The sequence below is a fragment of the Bos grunniens genome, chromosome 28 (assembly GCF_055505025.1).
Source record: "Bos grunniens cultivar Pamir isolate PY7600 chromosome 28, Bosgru_T2T1.0, whole genome shotgun sequence".
NCBI classification, from domain to species: Eukaryota; Metazoa; Chordata; class Mammalia; order Artiodactyla; family Bovidae; genus Bos; species Bos grunniens.
The window spans coordinates 28536163-28558182 of record NC_141192.1 but is presented as its reverse complement, the minus strand read 5'-3'; the positions used below and the strand labels follow the sequence as shown (position 1 = coordinate 28558182).

The following is a 22020-nucleotide window of genomic DNA, read 5'->3' as shown; positions in this document are numbered from 1 at the left end:
AAAGCTAGTTTGTGCTTCTCTATCACCTGAATCCCAGAATGGACATCAGGAAGCAGCATCACAACCAATAACTAATATTAATTAATCCATATAGTTGTAAGTCACTCAGGTTTAAGGAGTAAGTTTTATACAGCAGCAAACTCAACCTTTTGTCACTAGCCCTAAGGCTGAAGAGGAAAGATCCAAGGGCTCAAGGTGTAACTAGAAGTAACAAATGAAATCTGGAAAGGCGAGCCACAAAGTTGGAACTGAAGTCATAAAGAAGCACAGTGTAGTCCAGAACCATAACCAAGTAATAGGGAATGGGGCAATAAATACCCTGATTTCTCTTTCCTCCTTGCCCTGTCTCTATGTCCTACTTGTGGCTCTCTTTGGCCAAATCCAGCTGGAAGCTGAGGATTAAGGAATGATGCATTCTATAGGATTCATTGTCACAATTTGAGTATCCCATAGTCATTCTGAGATGAAGTTTGGGTGCAAAATCTTTACTAGGGAATCTTCCGAACCTGAGGATCAAACCTGTGTCTCCTGCATGACCAGTGGTTCTTTACCACTGAGCCACCAGGGAATCAGATCAGATCAGATCAGTCGCTCAGTGGTGTCCGACTCTTTGCGACCCCATGAACTGCAGCACGCCAGGCTTCCCTGTCCATCACCAACTCTCGGAGTTCACTCAGACTCATGTCTATCAAGTCAGTGATGCCATCCAGCCATCTCATCCTCTGTCATCCCCTTCTCCTCCTGCCCGCAATCCCTCCCAGCATCAGAGTCTTTTCCAATGAGTCAACTCTTCGCATGAGGTGGCCAAAGTACTGGAGTTTCAGCTTTAGCATCATTCCTTCCAAAGAAATCCCAGGGCTGATCTCCTTCAGAATGGACTGGTTGGATCTCCTTGCAGTCCAAGGGAATAATTCTAGCCAAAGATTAATTCTATGCCAAAATTGTTAGGAAAATAACAATCTCAATACTCATTGCCAAATAAATGGATACAAACAAAGTTATACACAGGATCTTAAAGTTGTTTTATTTTTTTATTTTTTATTTTTTTTAAAGTTGTTTTAATATGAAACAGTTAAAAAATTAAAAAAGAGTAACAAAACATTCTACTCAAGGGTTTAAGAAATAAAAGTAATCACAGAACAAACAGAAGAAAATTATTAAGATAAAGGCAAAAAATAATTTGCAAAAGAAAAGCAATAGAATTAATAATTACTCTTTAAAAAGAATTTTCTTTTTTACTAGGTAAAATACTAGGTAGCCTAAATTTTAAAAACATAAAAGAAAAGCACCAATAGAAATGTAAACAGGAAATAAAAAGCAGGAATAACCAGAGATCACTATAGAGTAATGTGGTTGAAAGGGAAGGAAAAATTATTAAAATAGACAAAAGATGATACTGAAAGCCTAAACCAACTAATAACTATAAGATAAAAACTGAAAACATAAAAGTCTTCAGAAGTGAAATATTTTTAACCTTCAGGTGACAGAGGTTGACATATTTAAGCTCTTCCAGGGAAACAGAAGAAATGTTGCTCGTACTTTTTATGAGGGCAAATAGTGATTCCAAATCTTGTCAAAAGTAATTTAAAAGAGAAAGCTACAACTCAGTTCACTTGTGAATATTGGTACAGGTGACCTAAGTAAAATTTGGTCAAGTAGAATTCAGTGATACTTGAGAACAACAACACACTGTGATCAAATTGAGTTATTACAGGAGTACAAGGCAGATCCGTTGACATGTCATCCCTGAATAGACAAGAAGAAAAACTTTGTTATCTTCTTGATAAATATTAAAAAAGCATTTGATACAACTTAATATTCACACATTATATCTTTTAACTCTTTATTTTGTATTGGGATATAGCCAATTAACAAACACTATTATGGTAGTTTCAGGTGAACTATGTAGTGCTGAAGAAGCTGAAGTTGAATGGTTCTATGAAGACCTATAAGACTTTTTAGAACTAACACCCCAAAAAGATGTCCTTTCATTATAGGGGATTGGAATGCAAAAGTGGAAAGTCAAGAAACACATGGAGTAACAGGCAAATTTGGCCTTGGAGTACAGAATGAAGCAGGGCAAAGGCTAATAGAGTTTTGCAAGAGAACGCACTAATCATAGCAAACACCCTCTTCCAACAACACAAGAGAAGACTCTACATATGGACATCACCATATGGCCAAATCCGAAGTTAGATTGTTTATATTCTTTGCAGGCAAAGATTGAGAAGCTCTATACAGTCAGCAAAAAAAAAAAAAAAAAAAGACTGGGAGCTGACTGGCTCAGATCGTGAACTCCCGATTGCTAAATTCAGACTTAAATTGAAGAAAGTAGGGAAAACCACTAGACCATTCAGGTATGACCTAAATAAAATCCTTATAATTATACAGTGGATGTGAGAAATAGATTTAAGACACTAGATCTGATAGAGTACCTGATGATCTATGGATGGAGGTTTGTGACATTATACAGGAGACAGGAAGCAAAACCATCGGCATGAAAAAGAAATGTCAGAAAGCAAAATGGCTGTCTGAGGAGGCCTTACAAATAGCTGTGAAAAGAAGAGAAGCGAAAAGCAAAGGAGAAAAGGAAAGATACACCCATCTGAATGCAGAGTTCCAAAGAATAGCAAAGAGAGATAAGAAAGCCTTCTTCAGTGAGCAATGCAAAGAAATAGAGGAAAACAATAGAATGGGAAAGGCTAGATATCTCTTCAAGAAAATTAGAGATACCAAGGGAACATTTCATGCAAAGATGGGCTCAATAAAGGACAGAAATGGAATGGACCTAAGAGAAGCAGGAGATATTAAGAAGAGGTGGCAAGAAAACACAGAAGAACTGTACAAAAAAGATCTTCATGACCCAGATAATCACGATGGTGTGATCACTCACCTAGAGCCAGACATCCTGGAACGTGAAGTCAAGTGGGCCTTAGCAAGCATCGCTATGAACAAAGCTAGTGGAGGTGATGGAATTCCAGTAGAGCTATTTCAAATCCTAAAAGATGATGCTGTGAAAGTGCTCACTCAATATGCCAACAAATTTGGAAAACTCAGCAGTGGCCACAGGACTGGAAAAGGTCAGTTTTCATTCCAATCCCAAAGAAAGGTAATGCCAAAGAATGCTCAAACTACCACACAATTGCACTCATCTCACGCGCTAGCAAAGTAATGCTCAAAATTCTCCAAGCCAGGCTTCAGCAATACATGAACCCTGAACTTCCAGATGTTCAAGCTGGTTTTAGAAAAGGCAGAGGAACCACATCAAATTGCCAACATCTGCTGGATCATCTGGAGAAGGCAATGGCACCCCACTCCAGTACTCTTGCCTGGAAAATCCCATGGATGGAGGAGCCTGGTAGGCTGCAGTCCATGGGGTCGGTAAGAGTTGGAGGCGACTGAGCGACTTCACTTTCACTTTTCACTTTCATGCATTGGAGAAGGAAATGGCAACCCATTCCAGTGTTCTTGCCTGGAGAATCCCAGGGACAGAGGAGCCTGGTGGCCATCTATGGGGTCGCACAGAGTCGGACACGACTGAAGCGACTTAGCAGCAGCAGCAGCAGCAGCTGGATCATCGAAAAAGTAAGAGAGTTCCAGAAAAACATCTATCTCTGCTTTATTGACTGTGCCAAATCCTTTGTGTGGATCACATTAAACTACGGAAAATTCTGAAAGAGGAATACCAGACCACCTTACCTACCTCTTAAGAAATCTGTATGCAGGTCAGAAAGCAACAGTTAGAACTGGACATGGAACAACAGACTGGTTCCAAATAGGAAAAGGAGTACGTCAAGGCTGTATATTGTCACCCTGCTTATTTAACTTCTATGCAGAGTACATCACGAGAAAGGCTGGGCTGGATGAAGCACAAGCTGGAATCAAGATTGTCAGGAGAAATATCAATAACGTCAGATATGCAGATGACACTACCCTTATGGCAGAAAGTGAAGAAGAACTAAAGAACCTCTTGATGCAAGTGAAAGAGGAGAGTGAAAAGTTGGCTTAAAGCTCAACATTCAGAAAACGAAGATCATGGTATCCAGTCTCCTCACTTTATGGCAAATAGATGGGGAAACAGTGGAAACATTGGCTGACTTTACTTCTTTGGGCTCCAAAATCACTTCAGATGGTGACTGCAGCCATGAAATTAAAAGACGCTTACTCCTTGGAAGGAAAGTTATGACCAGTCTAGACAGCATATTAAAAAGCAGAGACATTACTTTGCCAACAGAAGTCCGTCTCATCAAGGCTATGGTTTTTCCAGCAGTCATGTATGGATGTGAGAGTTGAACTATAATGAAAGCTGAGCACCGAAGAATTGATGCTTTTCAACTGTGGTTTTGGAGCAGACTCTTGAGAGTCCCTTGGACTACAAGGAGATCCAGCCAGTCCATCCTAAAGATCAGCCCTGAATATTCATTGGAAGGACTGATGTTGAAGCTGAAACTCCAGTATTTTGGCCACTTGATGCACAGAGCTGACTCATCTGAAAAGACTCTGATGCTGGGAAAGATGGAGGGCGGGAGGAGGAGGGGACTATAGAGGATGAGATGGTTTGATCGCATCACTGACTCAATGGACGTGAGTTTGAGTAACTCCGGGAGTTGGTGGTGGACAGGGAGGCTTGGTGTGCTGTGGTCCATGGGGTCTCGAATTTGACACGACTGAGCAACTGAACTGAACTGAACTGAACTGAACTGATGTGGGAACTCATCCATACATACAACTGTATCCATTCTTCCTCAAATTCCCCTGCCCTCCAGGCTGCCTCATAATATTGAGCAGAATTCCCTGTGCTACACAATAGCTCCATTTTAAATATAGCAGCCTCATATTATTGATAGGACCTCTTATTAGAATAGGAGTAGAATAATACTTAGTGTTTCCAAATCAGACATTTCCCAAACTAATTACAAGAATTCCCATTAAAAATAGTGATAAAATGAGGGTTCCTAGGGAGGATAAATTAGGAGTTTAATATTAAAATATACACACTAATATATATAAAATAAATATAATAAGTAACAAGAATTTTGCTGTATAGCACAGGGAATTATAATCACTATCCTATAATAAAACATACAATGGAAAAGAATCTAAAAATAATATATATATGAATCACTTTGCTATATACCCAAAACTAATACAACACTGTAAGTCAACTATTTCCAATTTTTTTTAATTTAGTGATTTATTTTTCATTTTATGACTTAGTTCAGTTCAATCGTGCCAGGCTTCCCTGTACATTACCAACTCCTGGAGCTTGCTTAAACTAACGTCCATTGAGTCAGTCACACCATCCAACCATCTTTATGACTTAAAGCCACTCCAGTAAAAGAATGAAATAAGTATATTATTCTGCTCAGGCCTCCATGACAAAATTCCATAGACTGGATGGCTTAAACAATAGAAATTTATTTTCTCTTTGTTCTTGGAGAAGACCAAGATCACAGCGCCAGAATGGTCAATTTCTGTTAAGAATTCTCTTCCTGGCCTTTGCCGTGTTTCCTGACATGGCAGAGAAAGAGAGGTTGTGCTCTGGTGTCCCTTTTTATACGGACACTAATGCTATAGGAAAAGGGAAACCTTTATGACCTCATTTAACCTTAATTTCTTACTTCAAACTTGGTCACATTGGGGTTTAGACCTTCAACATATGAATTAGTGGGGAGGAGGAGGGCATCATTTAATTCAAGAAGAATCAATATTAGAAAGCAGAAGGAAAAGCATGATTGGCTTTAAATTGTATAACTATTTACCTGAAAAATCCAAGAGAATCAACTGAAAACAAGAAAAATAACATTCTGTAGGCAACAAGTAAAAATTAAAGTATGAAAGTCAAGAGCATTTTTATGTTTAAACAATATAGTTGGAAAATATATTGGAATAAAAACTCCAATCACAAAAATAAGACCAAGTTTTCAATAGCCATGAAAAAATCAAAACAATATGATGAAACCAAATGAATAAACTGTAATTTACTGAAGAATATAAAAGAAGGCTTGAACAAAAAAATGAAGCATATTTTCTTCTTTCATAGAAGTACTTAATACTTCTGTATGAAAATTCACTCTTAATGTTTAAATCCAATGCAATGCCACTCAAAACCCTATTAAAATTTGTGGCTGGGATACTCTTACTCTTATGATGAGGTATATAGACTAACAAGGGAGAATATAACAAAATTATTCTTCCAGCTGGAAGAATGAAAATGCCATGTTAATGAAGAGAAACTTATCCTACCAGATACAATGATGCAGGATCTGAAAAAAACCAGCAGGTCAAGTAGCACAACCAAGAGTTTAGAAAGAGCTGTGAGCATATCTAAGATTTTAATATATGATAAAGATGGCATTCAAATGAATTACTGAAATATGGAAAATTACTCATCACCATCTTATGTCTTTCATCCAAGAAAATGCCAGATAAAGGAAATATATTAAGTTAAAAAATAAAACCATACTAGATCTGGATGAAAATATGAGCAAACTCATTTCTAATTTATTTATAATTTCCGATGAGAGAGTTTCTGAGCATGTCTCCTAAGATATAAAGGAAAATATTGATGATTATAAAACCCCAAATTACGTTTTAACAGAAAGGTAACACACAGAATCAAGTTTGAAAATTTCTTAAACAGAAATGTTATTTTTAACAAATGTTAAACAAAGGATTAACATTCGTAGCATCACATAAACCATCCCAATAGTAAATTAAATGACACAAACAGCATTTTATAAAAGAGGGGACAAATGGCCACTAAATATAGGAAAAAGATATTCAGGCCCACTAATAATGAAAGAAATACTGACAAGTTAATATGATACCATCCTGTCTTTATTGGATTGGCAACACTGAGAGTTAGCCTATCTGGGTATGAGAAACTACACTCCTTATGGAAATTCAAATTTCTTCTCTGCTAGTCTGCAATTTGTTAAAATGTATCAAAAATTTTAGAATGCATACCCTTTGACCTGGAAAGTCTGATTCTATGGCTTTATCTCAAGAAGGTAATTCAGTGTGCACAGATATATCTATGAGGATTCTCCTCCTAGTGTTGCTTTTATAATCATGAAAACTGGAAAACAATGTCCCTGAATAAGAAATTGATTAAGCACATACTAGTACATCCATCCAAATTAAGATCACATACCCGTTAAATATGAGCTCTTGAATTTTCACATAAGATTGACAAAGACTATAAAATATCTATATCATATCATCCTAGTTCTTACAGTAAATATATTATACATATATAATATTAAATGTAGTAATATAAAAGATGGGCTTAGTGGCTGGTGGCTCAGTGGTAAAGAATCTGCCTGCCAATGCAGGAGACACGGGTTTGACCCGTGGGTTAGGAAGATCCCCTGAAGAAGGAAATAGCTACCCACTCCAGTATTCTTGCCTGGGATAGCCCATGGGTAGAGGAGGCTGGCGGACCATAGTCCATGGGGTCTCAAAAGAGTCAGATGTGATTTAGGGACTAAACAACAATATAAAAGGTACAGCTTTATTTTTATGTGCATATTTGATTACATAGAAAAAATACCTGGAAAAATATTTAAATATTAATAATATATGGAATTCTGGTGACAGTTTTTTCATATATTTTTACTATTTCATATTGCTTGATCCATTTTAAGATGATGCTGTTTATTCTTATGGTCAAAAAATAGTAAAATCATTTTCACTGGTGGGAAACTGATATAACAGGGGACAGCATGGAATTCTTTAGGCAAAAATACTAGCATGGGTAGAATTCCCTTCTCTAGGGCATCTGCCCAACCCAGGGACTGAACTCAAGTCTTCTGCACTGCAGGCAGATTCTTTACTATCTGAGCCACCAGGGAAGCTCCGCAAACAGGGAACATGTTATTTATAACATTTAGAAAATACTATTTTTCATGAAATCGTATAGGATTGCCCAGAATTGGATAACTTCCTTTGAAATCCCATATAACATTATGCTACTTGTATAAATTAAAATTATAAAAGATAAAATAAGATTTATAAGTTATTACTTTCTGTTATAAACTCAATGAAATGAGGACATTTACTTAACTGACTTTCCTACAGATCTTAACATAGAGAAATATGCAAGAAACATTTATTCAGTTGAACCAGTTGGACTTCAAATATTTTTAAATATCATATTTTTACCTATACTAATAAAACTGGAATTTCCAAAGACCCTAAATTTACAAATCACCCTAGTGTCAAAAACCAAATTCTACATGCTGAGTGAAACAAAGCAGGCGGATGAGTTTATTGCAAGGTTTTCAGCTTACCAGCCAGGGAACTCAAGGCCACAGGAACAATGAGTTCCCAGTTGCTCACAGACTAAGGAATTTTTATGGGAAGAATGCAGAAGTTGTTTGGCTTTTTCAGCTGGTTTGTTGCCTGGTGGTCTTCTTTCTTTTTTGGATCAGGGTAACTGAGTTAGGACGGAGAAGGCAATGGCACCCCACTCCAGTACTTTTGCCTGGAAAATCCCATGGATGGAGGAGCCTGGTGGGCTGCAGTCCATGGGGTCGAGAAGAGTCGGACATGACTGAGCGACTTCACTTTCACTTTTCACTTTCATGCATTGGAGACGGAAATGGCAACCCACTCCAGTGTTCTTGCCTGGAGAATCCCAGGGACGGGGGAGCCTGGTGGGCTACCATCTATGGGGTCGCACAGAGTCGGACATGACTGAAGCGACTTAGCAGCAGCAGCAGCAGCAACTGAGTTAGGAAACAAGAAAATCCTGAGATGGCATGAAAAGACTTGGTATTTGGGGTCTGGCTAGTGTCCTCTGCTGATTTCTAAGAAGAAAGAGCTGTGAGGTTAGGTTAAGATTCATTTTTGCTCCTGTGTCTTAACTGATGCCACTTTGTCCTTGACATAAGTGACTCCATTTGGTTTGGTTCCACACTAATTACAAAAGGAAAGACTTATAAACTGACCATTGTATAAATCTCAAGAATAATTTTTACAATAGTTAAAATTTTCTTTGGCGTTCTCAGAATATTAAAGAAAGAGATTTAAAGCTGTTTAAAGTTAGTTAAAATGCATCTAAAAGACCTCTAGAGTGCAAAGAGTGTACAATCAAACCCCTTATACACAGCATTTCTCTCCAGAAAAAAAAAAAAAAAAAACAACTAGAAATGTCTGTTTTTATCCATAACTCTTTTCAAACAGCACAAGCTCAGTTTGTTGGTTTTGTTTTTTTTTTTAAAGAATTTTTAATATATCTTGGATGGGAAAAAAAGCAGAAATGTTTTCCCGATAATTGTCTGTAATTCTGTTCCTTTTCTGTATTTTCTCTAATGTATATCTATTATGATCAAGAACATTTTCTAATTTTGTAAATGATCAGCATGACTCAATAAAAAATCAACCAAAATAATTTTGAACACCTAACTGGTAATATTTTTAAATTTTCCTTGAGCTGGAACAATTAGATGTTTGAATTACTTACTCTGAATGCTAATGTATGAATACTTTTCTCCTGTTCCACATTCATCTCTCTATATATAAACTATTTAAATCACAGTATAATTATGGAATATGTTAGTAGAAGGAAGGCAGTGTTTTATCAATGCTGAAAGCATCATTTACATTAGCATCTGTTACAGAATTGGCTTGAAATTTTATTTCTAGAGCCTTAAAATCTGTGGGTCACACACATTGTGTTTCTAGACTCTAATGTCATATGACTAAAACCATTTTTCAACCTTCCTTTATTTCAACATGCTTTTGAATGCATCTGAAGATATGGGTATTATGTTTTCCTGGTTTCTTTAGATCCTTTCATCTCTGTAAGTCTTCTAACATGTTGGTAGCTTTTCTTTCTATTTTTGTTTTCTTTTAAACATACAAAGTTAGCTCTTACTCATGTTTATATACAAGGCCTTTAACACTTTTGACATATCAATTCTCAGATGTTTGGTAATAAAAATGTCTTTCTTGAAATATGGAAGTACAAGATAGATCTGCAAGTGTTGCAATTGGCCTGTCAGTATTTACAAACCAACACCTAATGTCACCAGGGGATTGCAGATTTCTGGACAAAGACATACCAGTAGGGAGCTAGTCTCATAAGTAAATTTATTAGATATCACCTTTTAGATATCAATTACAAAGAAAGAATAATCTATAATATTTCTATGGATTTTATAGAATATAAGGGACTATAACTATTAGTTTCTTCTATATGCTTATATTGGAGAAGGCAATGGCAACCCACTCCAGTGTTCTTGCCTGGAGAATCCCAGGGACGGGGGAGCCTGGTGGGCTGCCATCTATGGGGTCGCACAGAGTCAGACACGACTGAAGCGACTTAGCAGCAGCAGCAGCAGCAGCATATGCTTATATAGCTAACCTGTTTGTTTCAATTAGTATACAATAGACTCCAAAAGATTACTTTATAATTTGGATTTTCATAAGTTTTTGACAAAGCTAAGTTTATACCAGCACAACCCAGCAGGGCACTGGAGAGCTACTGTGTTTCTCTCCAAGTTCATGTTTTAGTTGTGTGGAGGACTGTGATGCCAGAGCCAAGATTCTTTATTTCCTCCTTCCTTCTTCATCTACTTCCCATCCTCCTCCTTAGGTCCTAGCTGGGGGCAGTAGGAGAAAGAGAGGGCAGCATATATCTAGGGTTGAATTTTTGAATAACACAGCTTTGAAAATTGGTTATGTATGAGAAGAGACATAGAGAAAATAAGTAAGTGTATCAAGAACAATGGAGAGGAAGTTATACAAGTTATATAAGTAGTAAGGGGGAAGACTACATGGTTTTGGAGTTATCAGTTTGAACTAATGGGTTTTAAGATAGGTGGGTGGACAGATAGGTGGATAGGAAGGTAGGTAGATAAACACACAGAGAATAATATAGTGTGATGTAATGTAACTTTTTTCTAATTTTGTCTGCTAAGAGGACCCTTGGCAACAATGAGCACACTAAGCACCAGGCTCTTGGTTTCTAAATACTGTGGCACAATAAAAGAAACTAAGGCTCCATAAACATCTGACTTGGCTATAGGGAAGGAAAAAATTAGGTGGTTCTGGAATGTGTTATTGTTCTAGAAAGGAAAGAAGTATACAGAGAGCGATGGGGCCTTGTCCATTGAACACAGGCTCTAGTTTGAAGGATCACCTGCTGGCCAAACGGAACATCAGAATAAATCATGATAGTAATGAATGCTCTACTAGCTAATTTGAACACCAAAATAAACTATGATAGTATTGGACTCTATTTGTAAAATACATATCCGTGAAGCTTTACTGTTGTAAATTCATGAATTTTAAAAATAGATTTATGAGGGGAAATAGTACACATCAGTGGAATGACAACTTGTAAATCAAAAAGAATAATGAAATTAAACTATTACTATTTAATAATAACTTTAGATATAAATGATCAAAGAATGCTAAAACTGAAGGTGTACGTTTGATGAAGAACTGAATATTTACATTGTCTCAATGTATCTTTCAAAAAAATTGTTACTAATTGCTTATTAAGTACAACATGCTGAATAATTAACTTCAAAGAGTATTTAACCAATACCATCTCATCCAAGTAACAAACATTAATATTATAAGAAATTATGCAAATTAGCACTATTGTCTCCTGATAACTGTAATTAGAAGGATATAACATTACTTCTGGGGCATCTTGTCAAAAATGTATTAAATCATGAGGAACATCAGAAAAATATTCTAAAAAGTTACTGTTAGGCTTTTCAAAAAATCAAGTTTAAGAAAAGTAAAGATAGACTGAGGGACTCATCAGTCTATCTTGACAAGACTAAAGAAACAAATGCAAAACATACTGCTGGCTTGGATCCTGGACTTACAAATGACATTATTAGGATAATTGGCAAAACTCTACTAGAGTCTGGGGATTATATGGCAATATTAGATCAAAGTTAATTTAAATAGCTGTCCTGTGGTTGTATAGGCAAGTGCCATTTTTCTTTAAAGCATATTGAACTCTGATGAGAAATACAGCATTGGTCTGCAGCTTAATCCAGTAGTTCTATCAGTGGTACTACAGGAACTCTATTGATGATTTTTATAACTTATATGTAAATTAGAAGATATTTCAAAAAAAAAGTAAAACACAGATACAATTTTAATCAAACTTCTATGCATTATTTTTAAAATCCTAATGTCTAAATCATGGGAACACTGAAAATGTTGATATGGGTCATAGAGGAATCTGCTTTCACATGTTGTGACTCCCTCTTCTATTGGCTTTTGTTACATAATTCTGCCCACAGAGGCACAGTATGTCGTTTCATTCACTAAAGGATGAAACCATGTAAAATCAATAGTTATACATTGATCATTATCTCTCTCTCTTCCCTCTTGTATTATGGAGGTTTCTAGTACTCACCTAATGTCATATTTCACCTTCTGATTGTTTTTGTTTCAAAATAAAAACATCAATCACCCTCAAAAAACTGTTTTTTTCTTTGGGGGGGATCAAAGTTGGAAATCAAATAGATTTTGGCAGCAAAATTTTGATTAAGAAATGAAGCATCCTGATTAACCAAAATTTTGCTTTTTATTTTGGACATATTAATGTTGTGAAAAAATGTTTTGGTACCACTTCCTGACTTTGGTAAAAATGAAAAAGAAAGCAAGGAAGGATGAAAAGGAAGGAAAGAAGGGAGAGAGGAGAAAGTGAGAGAGAGAAGGGGGAAAGTCAGTAGAAATGTGGCCCGTCTCTAATACAGATCCTAGAGGTTAAATTTTTTTTAATTACTGGCATAAAGTCATTTGACTAAAACTGAAATAATCCCACACATATATGAACAACTGATCTTCAACAACAATGCTAAGAATATACAACTGGAAATGGATATTCACATGCAATTCACATGCAAACAAGTGAAATTGGACTCCTATCTCACACCATACACAAAATCAACTCAAAATGTATTAAAAACTAAATGTAATACCTGAAACTGTAAAGCTCTTAAAAGAAAACCTAGGGGAAATGACATGGGTCCTGGCAGTGACTTTTGACTATGATGCCAAAAGCACAAAGAAAGTGAAAGTCACGTCTGACTCTTTGCAACCCCATGCACTATACAGTCCATGGAATTCTCTAGGCCAGAATACTGCAGTGGATAACCATTCCCTTCTCCAGGGGATCTTCCCAACCCAGGAATCAAACCAGGGTCCTCCTGCATTGCAGGCAGATTCTTTATCAGTTGAGCTACTAGGGAAGCCCAAAAGCACAAACAAAAAAGCAAAAATAGATAAGTGGCACTAAATCAAATTAAAAAGCTTCTGCACGGCAAAGGAAACAAAACAGTGAGAAGAAAACTGTAGAATGGGAGGAAATATTTTCGTATCATATATCTGATAAAGGGTCGATTTACAATATAAGAAACTTCTATAAATAGGAAAAACCAAATAACCTGTTTTAAAAAGTGGGCAATGAACTTGAACAGATACTTCTCCAAAGCAGATATACAAATGGACAACAGATATGTGAAAGATGCTCAGTATCACTAATTATCAGAGAAATGCAAACCAAAACCACACTGAGCTATTACCACACACCTGTTCAGTAGAGTTCAGTCACTCAGTTGTGTCTGACTCTTTGCGACCCCATGAATCGCAGCACGCGAGGCCTCCCTGTCCATCAGCAACTCCCGGAGTTCACCCAAACTCGTGTCCATCGAGTCGGTGATGCCGCCATCCAGCCATCTCATCCTCTGTCGTCCGCTTCTCCTCCTGCCCCCAATTCCTCCCAGCATCAGGGTCTTTTCCAATGAGTCAACTCTTCGCATGAGGTGGCCAAAGTACTGGAGTTTCAGCTTTAGCATCAGTCCTTCCAATGAACACCCAGGACTGATCTCCTTTAGGATGGACTGGTTGGATCTCCTTGCAGTCCAAGGGACTCTTAAGAGTCTTCTCCAATACCACAGTTCAAAAGCATCAATTCTTCGGTGCTCAGCCTTCTTCACCATCCAACTCTCACATCCATACATGACCACAGGAAAAACCATAGCCTTGACTAGACGGACCTTTGTTGGCAAAGTAATGTCTCTGCTTTTGAATATTCTGTCTAGATTGGTCATAACTTTCCTTCCAAGGAGAAAGCGTCTTTTAATGTCATGGCTGCAGTCACCATCTGCAGTGATTTTAGAGCCCAAAAGAATAAAGTCTGACACTGTTTTCACTGTTTCCCCATCTAATTCCCAGGAAGTGATGGGGCCAGATGCCATGATCTTCGTTTTCTGAATGTTGAGCTTTAAGCCAACATTTTCACTCTGCTCTTTCAGTTTCATCAAGAGGCTTTTTAGTTCCTCTTCGCTTTCTGCCATAAGGGTGGTGTCATCTGCATATCTGAGGTTATTGATATTTCTCCTGGCAATCTTGATTCCAGCTTGTGCTTCTTCCAGCCCAGCGTTTCTCATGATGTACTCTGCATAGAAGTTAAATAAGCAGGGTGACAATATACAGCCTTGACATACTCCTTTTCCTATTTGGAACCAGTCTGTTATTCCATGTCCAGTTCTAACTGTTGCTTCCTGACCTGCATATAGGTTTCTCAAGAGGCAGGTCAGGTGGTCTGGTGTTCCCATCTCTTTCAGAATTTTCCACAGTTTATTGTGATCCACACAGTCAAAGGCTTTGGCATAGTCAATAAAGCAGAAATAGATGTTTTTCTGGAACTCTGTTGCTTTTTCGATGATCCAGCGGATGTTGGCAATTTGATCTCTGGTTCCTCAGCCTTTTCTAAAACCAGCTTGAACGTCTGGAATTTCATGGTTCACATATAGTTGAAGCCTGGCTTGGAGAATTTTGAGCATTACTTTGCTAGTACATGAAATGAGTGCAATTGTGCGGTCGTTTGAGCATTCTTTGGCATTGCCTTTTTTGGGATTGGAATGAAAACTGACCTTTTCCAGTTCTGTGGCCACTGCTGAGTTTTCCAAATTTGCTGGCATATTGAGAGCAGCACTTTCACAGCATCATCTTTCAGGATTTGAAATAGCTCAACTGGAATTCCATCACCTCCACTGGCTTTGTCCGTAGTGATGCTTCCTAAGGCCCACTTGACTTCACATTCCAGGATGTCTGGCTCTAGGTGAGTGATCACACCATCATGATTATCTGGGTTGTTAAGCCCTCTTCTGTACAGTTCTCCTGTGTATTCTTGCCACCTCTTCTTAATATCTCCTGCTTCTATTAGGTCCATGCCATTTCTGTCCTTTATCGAGCCCATCTTTGCATGAAATGTTCCCTTGGTATCTCTAATTTTCTTGAAGAGATCTCTAGTCTTTCCCATTCTGTTGTTTTCCTCTATTTCTTTGCATTGATCTCTGAGGAAGGCTTTTTTTATCTTTCCTTGCTATTCTTTGGAACTCTGCATTCAGAATCTTATATCTTTCCTTTCCTCCTTTGCTTTTCACTTCTCTTCTTTTCAGAGCTATTTGTAAGGCCTCCTCAACCATTTTGCTTTTTTGCATTTCTTTTCCATGGGGATGGGCTTAATCCCTGTCTCCTGTACAATGTCATGAACCTCCGTCCATGGTTCATCAGGCACTCTGTCTAACAGATCTAGTCCCTTAAATCTATTTCTCACTTCTACTGTATAAACATAAGGGATTTGACGTAGGTCATACCTGAATGGTCTAGTGGTTTTCCCTACTTTCTTCAATTTAAGTCTGAATTTGGCAATAAGGAGTTCATGATCTGAGTCACAGTAAGCTCCCAGTCTTGTTTTTGCTGACTGTATAGAGCTTCTCCATCTTTGGCTGCAAAGAACATAATCAATCTGAGTTCAGTGTTGACCATCTCGTGATGTCCATGTGTAGACTCTTCTTGTGTTGTTGGAAGAGGGTGTTTGCTATGACCAGTGCAAAAGTCCTGGTGCGTTCTCTTGGCAAACGTCTATTAGCCTTTGCCTTGCTTCATTCCGTATTCCAAGGCCAAATTTGCCTGTTACTCCAGGTGTTTCTTGACTTCCTACTTTTGCATTCCAGTCCCCTATAATGAAAAGGATATCTTTTTTGGGTGTTAGTTCTAAAAGGTCTTGTAGGTCTTCATAGAACCGTTCAACTTCAGCTTCTTCAGCTTTACTGGTTGCAGCATAGGCTTGGATTACCATGATATTGAATGGTTTGGCTTGGAAATGAACAGAGATCATTCTGTCGTTTTTGAGATTGCATCCAGGTACTGCATTTTGGACTCTTTTGTTGACCATGATGGCTACTCCATTTCTTCTAAAGGATTCCTGCCCACAGTAGTAGATATAATGGTCATCTGAGTTAAATTCACCCATTTCAGTCCATTTTAGTTCGCTGATTCCTAGAATATTGACATTGACTCTTGCCAACTCCTGTTTAACCACTTCCAATTTGCCTTGATTCATGGACCTGACATTCCAGGTTCCTATGCAATATTGCTCTTTACAGCATCGGACCTTGCTTCTATCACCAGTCACATCCACAGCTGGGTATTGTTTTTTCTTTGGCTCCATCCCTTCATTCTTTCAGGAGTTATTTCTCCATTGATCTCCAGTAGCATATTGGGCACCTACCAACCCAGGGAGTTCCTCTTTCAGTATCCTGTCATTTTGCCTTTTCATACTGTTAATGAGGTTCTCAGGGCAAGAATACTGAAGTGGTTTTCTATTCCTTTCTCCAGTGGGCCACATTCTGTCAGGCCTCCCCACCATGACCCACCCGTCCTGGATGGCCCCACACAGCATGGCTTAGTTTTATTGAGTTAGACAAGGCTATGGTCCATGTGATCAGATTGGCTAGTTTTCTGTGATTATGGTTTCAGTGTGTCTGCCCTCTGATGCCCTCTTGCAACATCTACCTTCTTACTTGGTTTTCTCTTACCTTGTACGTGGGGTATCTCTTCATGGCTGCTCCAGCAAAGCGCAGCTGCTGCTCCTTACCTTGGACAAGGGGTATCTCCTCACAGCCGCCCCTCCTGACCTTTTTGACCCCATGGACTGTAGCATACTGGGCTCCTCTGTCCATTGGATTTTCCAGGCAAGAATACTGGAGTGGGTTGCCATTTCCTTCTCCAGGAGATCTTCCCCACCCAGGGATCGAACCCAGGTCTTCCGCATTGTAGACAGATGCTTTACCATCCTAGCCACCAGGGAATGTGATTCACACCTGTTAGGAAGGTTATTAATAAAAAACAAGGTTTATTTATGTAAAGAAATTGAAACTTTTGTACAGTGTTGATGGGAATGTTAAATGGCACAGTCACCTTGGCAAATAATAAGGACATTCTTCAAAAAAATTAAAAATAGTACTATCATATGATCTAGCAATCCCATGTCTGATTATATAGCCAAAAGAGTTGAAATCAGGATTTCAGAGAGATACCTGCATTCCCATATTTCAGTTCAGTTCAGTCGCTCAGTCATGTCCGACTCTTTGCGACCCCATGAATCGTAGCAGGCCAGGCTTCCCTGTCCATCACCAACTCCCGGAGATCACTCAGACTCATGTCTATCAAGTCAGTGATGCCATCCAGCCATCTTATCCTCTGGCGTCCCCTTCTCCTCCTGCCCCCAATCCCTCCAGCATCAGAGTCTTTTCCAATGAGTCAACTCTTCGCATGAGGTGGCCAAAGTACTGGAGTTTCAGCTTCAGCATCATTCCTTCCAAAGAAATCCCAGGGCTGATTCCCATATTTACTGCAGCATTATTCGTAATAGGCAATGTATGGAAACCACCCAAATGTGCATCAACAAATGAATGGAGAAAGGAAATGTGGTACAGAAATATAATGGAATATTTTTCAGCCTTTAAAAAGGAAATCTTAACCATTTACAACAACACATGAATGGATCTGGAGGACATTGCATACTTGCATGCTAAATTACTTCAGTTGTGTCCAACTCTTTCTGACACTATGGACTGTAGCCAGCCAGGTTCCTCTGTTCATGGGATTCTCCAGGCAAGAATACTGAAGTGGGTTGCCATACCCTCCTCCAGGGGAATCTTCCTGACCCAGGGACTGAACCTGCATCTCTTATGTCTCCTGCATTGGCAGGTGGGTTCTTTACCACTAGTGCCACCTTATGCTACATGAATTAAGCCAGTCACAGGACAGGTATGGAGTGACTCCACTTACTTGGGGTATATAAAATAGTCAGATTCATGGAAAGAGAGGACAGAATGGTATTGCCAGGGGGTGAAGAGAAGAGTAGATAGGGAATTGTTCAATGGGTATAAAGTTTCAGGTATGCAGGATAAATAAGTTCTGGATACCTGCTATGCAGCATAGTGCCTATAGTTAGAAATACGGTATCGTGCACTTAAAACTTAAGAAGATCAAGCTCATGTTAAATGTTGCTATACCACACCAATAAATAAATAAAAGTAGCAAAGGAAACACAAGAAATCTTTTGGAGGTGATGGGTATGCTTATTACCTTGACTGTAGTGATGGTGTAACAAGTGTATGCATATGTCCAAATTCATCAAAATGTATACCTTCAGTTCAGTTCAGTTGCTCTGTCTTATCCTACTCTTTGTGACCCATGGACTGCAGCACATCAGGCCTCCCTGTCTATCACCAACTCCTGGAGTTTACCCAAACTCACATCCATTTAGTCCCTTATGCCATCCAACCATCTTATCCTCTGTCGACCCCTTCTCCTCCTGCCTTCAATCTTCCCCAGCATCAGGGTCTTTTCAAATGAGTCATCTCTTTGCATGAGGTGGCCAAAGTATCGGAGTTTTAGCTTCAACATCAGTCCTTCCAATGAACACTCAGGACTGAATCTCCTTTAGGATGGACTGGTTGGATTTCCTTGCTGTCCAAGGGACTCTCAAGAGTCTTCTCCAACACCACAGTTCAAAAGCATCAATTCTTCGGTGCTCAGCTTTCATTATACTGAACTCTCACATCCATACATGACTACTGGAAAAACCATAGCCTTGATGAGATGGAACTTTGTTGGCAAAGTAATGTCTCTGCTTTTTACTATGCTGTCTTGATTGGTCATAGCTTTCCTTCCAAGGAGTCTTTTAATTTCATGGCTACAATCACCATCTGCAGTGGTTTGGGAGCCCAGAAAAATAAAGACAGCCCTGTTTCCATTATTTCCCCATCTATTTGCCGTGGAGTGATGGGACCAGATACCATGATCTTAGTTTTCTGAATGTTGAGCTTTAAGCCAACTTTTTCACTCTCCTCTTTCACTTTCATCAAGAGGCTCTTTAGTTCTTCTTCACTCTCTGCCGTAAGTGTGGTGTCATCTGCATATCTGAGGTTATTGCTATTTCTTCAGCAATCTTCATTCCAGCTTGTGCTTCATTCAGCCCAGCATTTCTCATGATGTACTCTGCATATAAGCTAAATAAGCAGGATGACAATATACAGCCTTGACTTAGATACGTGCTATTTATATTGTAAGTAATTAGCCTCTAATTAAAATAAATAAATTTAAATTTTAATAATAAATAAATAAATAAAAGTATACCTAGTAAAGCTGGAAAAAAATTTTAAATGGAAGTTTCAAAAAAGCCAGTGTGTTCTGGTTAGCTAGATTCCAGATTCAAAAAGCAAAGGAAAACCTTGATCTTGTATGATTCTATTATTTAAGTATCTGACTATATAATTTGCCAATTTTACATAAGAGTAGTATATAAAAGTAATTTTTATTATGTGCAAGTAGAGTATCCAAGTCTTACTTTCTGATATTTTATTGCTTTTAAATCTACTGCTGAATTGTTTATTGGCTAGAGAATCTGTAAGTATGAGCTAAAAGAAAAGATATTTAAATTAAAACAGTCTGCCTTGAGTCCCCAGGGGAGTGATGAACTAGCATTTTAATTACCAACAAATTTAATTATTCAACCAGGTGTGAGCCATCAAAAGTTTAGCAAACCCTGTTTTAAGTAAGCGCTTTGCATTTGTATAAAATGATGATGCCATACATTTCTAATACAGAATGCAGATTCAGAAAGCTGTCAGGCTTGCAGTGTGGTTACATCATTTTGTCTCAACTTATATTTCCAGAATATTGCAGCTATCAATATTAGACCATAAAGTGGAACATGTTGCACCCAAAAGTTAAGGCCATTGTTATGGGGATTTTCACTGCAACATTCTACCAGCCTTTCCCTTCATTATTAGGATTTATCTAAATGCCATTTTTTGGAAGAACTATAATGAAATGAGTAATTTGCTTAATGGAAACAGATCTGTTATGTAAAGTTATAGAGCTATATCTGTAACCCCTGCTCTTACTGCTCTGTAAATTTAATGAAACTTTCTATTCAGTGGAGCTTTTGTGGACTTGTACAGCATTCTCTTAGTCCTCAGAATAAGGCAAGGGCCACAAAGACATTTCATAATTGCCAAGATTACAATTACTCTTACATAGATTTAACTCTAGTAAAATATCTAAATTTTTATCTGCTAGAGAAAAACTTGGAAATACACTAGTGAAATTGAAAGTTAGGGCCAGGGGCATTTTGAAAATCTTAATTTGAATCAAATCTCCATCATTATCATTGCAGTAAATGTTTTCAGATCCTTACTGGGATGAGGTGAACTAGTTTGGAGACACTTTGGTATTTATATTTTGAATCTGTTTCTACATTCACTAGGTAAGGTTGATTTACCTGTCCACTGTCTAGTTAGGTAGACATACCATTATAAGTAACATGTACCATTTGTTATACCAATTTTATATACAATTTACATATACTGTTTATAAATACATGCCACCAATAAGTAGTAAATGCATTTATCTTGTTTTATTTATTTATCTAGTTTTGATTGCATAGTCTGATAGTTCTAAAATATTCCTGTTGTTTCAATATTATATAACCCTATGTAGATTTTGCCTCATCCAGACCATGCACCTTACCACTTTTGCTGTATTTTGAGATAAAATTTTATGTTGAATGTATGGCACAAAAGAAAGATTAAATTACCCATACTTTTTTGTTTTTTTTTTTAACTAAGAAAATAAATTTGCCACATATAAAACCTACCTATCTTGAGTTTTGAAAACTAGAATTTTCTAATTCAGGAGAAGGACTCAGTATTTTAGATGTTTAATCAAGGGTCAGATAATGACTGAATGGGTTGCAATAGTTGCAGTTTATACCAGAGTCACACTATAGTGCCCTCCTGTGGAGGTTTGGTTAAAACTTTATTTTTATACCCATGAGGATGATTTTCAAAGTGACAAAATCATTACATTCAAACTACCAAAGTTTAACTTAACTTGGTCCTTTTTTTTTGTTTATAACTAGATGTTAAATTACTTTTAAATATAAAAGCATTCACAGTTCAAATTTGCAGTTCAAAGTATAAACTGAGGAATGTCAGCTTTTTATCTATATTTCTTTATTTTCTTAAGATATGTTTTTCCTTGATTTTTCCTTAAATGATCAAATAATAAAGAGGAAAGAGAATAATCAAGCCCTTAACTAGAAAGATACATTTTTCAGCTAAGACATTCTTAGATTTATGTCATGAAAAAGAGTTTTATTGTTATAAGCATGAAGACTATAATATTTTTAAATTACAACAGAAAAACTGATAATAAAAGTTTAGTCTAGAATGTACACTCATTTATATATACCAAACATTGTGCAAGAGCTGACTTTTTTTTAACCCTAGCTTTTTTTTTTTTTTCCAGTTTAAGATTTAAACTTTTTTCTGAGGATAAATCAATTATCATATATTAGGTATTTATTAATATTTCAAAAATGATTTGGCCTGTTTTTTCTTCCAGCTCTAAAATTTCGTTTAATTTCAGGAGTATAGTAATGTAATGTTTATTACCATATGTGGCATCACATGCGTGTGTGTGTGTGTGTGTATCCATTCCAAGACCTTTTTACTCTTGGTCCACGTTTGTAATCAAGTTCAATGTGTACAACATTCTCAGATCAGTGGATTTAGGTGTCCAGTAGTTGCTATTGTATTAGGATGGTGCAGAAGTAATTGCGGTTTTGCATTGTTGAAATTTGCTGTTTGATATTGGAATACATTCTTAAATAAGTGTGGT

At 37.5% G+C, this 22020-nt stretch overlaps 1 protein-coding gene across 17 annotated transcripts in view; it reads left to right on the top strand.

Moving 5' to 3' along the window:
- CABCOCO1 (ciliary associated calcium binding coiled-coil 1) overlaps window positions 1-22020 on the top strand; it is a 168403-nt gene that overhangs the window by 109311 nt on the left and 37072 nt on the right. The gene's annotated exons all lie outside the window — the stretch shown is intronic.